Genomic DNA, 1,351 nt, shown 5'->3' on the forward strand with positions numbered 1-1,351 from the left:
TCAGTTGTTTATGGGTAGGTGTGACTTCATTCCTGTTTGCCCCACTTGTAGACATGGTAACTTAGAATATTTCTTGAGAAGCTGTTCCATGGCAAAGGGGTAAACATGGAGCTCTGAGGCCAAAGAACCTTTCTCTTGTACTTGGTGTATTAATTCCTCAAAACCTTCCTGGATTTGCTCTCAGAACTTTGTGTTCAGTTGTTCTACCTCACCAAGAGTCATTGAATTCAATTCCTCTCTGCTTCAATGCAGATGCTGGGCCTGGGCACCAGCCTGTGGGTTAGAGATCATCTCTTCTTTTTTCTGTGCCTGATTGTGATTATGAAGCCACAACCCACTATTGTGGCATAAAGTGGCATGAGCACCTTCTAACACAGAAAGTCCGAAGTCTGTATTTTCCCTCTTCTCTAAAATTCTTTGTGTATAGTTTGAGGTGCCACCTGTACATCCAGCTATCCATTTTGCAGAATACTTTGGTATTACCATAGTCAAACTGTGGTAATAACTTTTTATCTGGCTTTTGTCTGAAATTCAACAGGTGAAGTTGGGGATTTTTAGAACATTCAGAATCTGAATCTAGATCCTTATTTTGTACATATTGGACAATTCAGTTTATCTTTTTTACTTAAAATGGTTTTAACTTCTTTATATGTGCTTTTTGAAAGCTTAGATCGAGAACAATCCTGGTTTGCAATCAAATGACATTTTTCAAAGCAGTCTTTGTGGCTCCTTGATGATCTGATGTGCAAGAGATTGGATTTTGGAACTCCCTCAGTATTTAGCTCAAAACAAATGTGGCAGAAGGAGAGCATTTCTCTGTCTGTTCCCAGTTTACAAATACTGCAAATGTTGTCATTATTCAAATCAATGTTTACAAACTGCTCCTCTTCTTTCATAGTATCCATTCCATGCAACTCTAGCTCCTCCACTTAGATCTTTTTTAAATGTCTCAAATGTCCTAAGGCTCTGTTATTTTTGTCACTACAGTTTTCTCTGTTGTTCACATTGGGTAATTTCTATTTTAGCTTCGACTTCAGTGATTCCTTCCTTTTTTGTCTCCATTCTGCTGTTGAGCTCACACTGAGTTATTTATTTCAGATCTTGTATTTTTTAGTTGTAAAATTCCCATTTGGTTCTTCTTTATGTCTTGCTGAAATTTGTGTTAATTTTCTGAGGTTCTCTATTTTTTCATTGTTTTGAGCATGTTAATAATTGATCATGAATTATTTTTAGATGATTATTTTAAATTTTGTATCAAATAATTGAAACATTTGTTTCATCTCCATGTTGGCACTGTTGTTTTAGCTCATTCACTTTGGATTTACATGTTCATAGTATGATGAATGGTTTT

General features: G+C 35.9%; 1 pseudogene; it reads right to left on the reverse strand.

Annotated features, from left to right (window-relative positions):
* Nucleotides 1-896, reverse strand: LOC101432443 (protein EURL homolog pseudogene; annotated as a pseudogene).
* Nucleotides 897-1,351: the final 455 nt, after the last annotated feature.

Source organism: Dasypus novemcinctus, chromosome 18, assembly GCF_030445035.2.
Source record: "Dasypus novemcinctus isolate mDasNov1 chromosome 18, mDasNov1.1.hap2, whole genome shotgun sequence".
Lineage (NCBI taxonomy): Eukaryota > Metazoa > Chordata > Mammalia > Cingulata > Dasypodidae > Dasypus > Dasypus novemcinctus.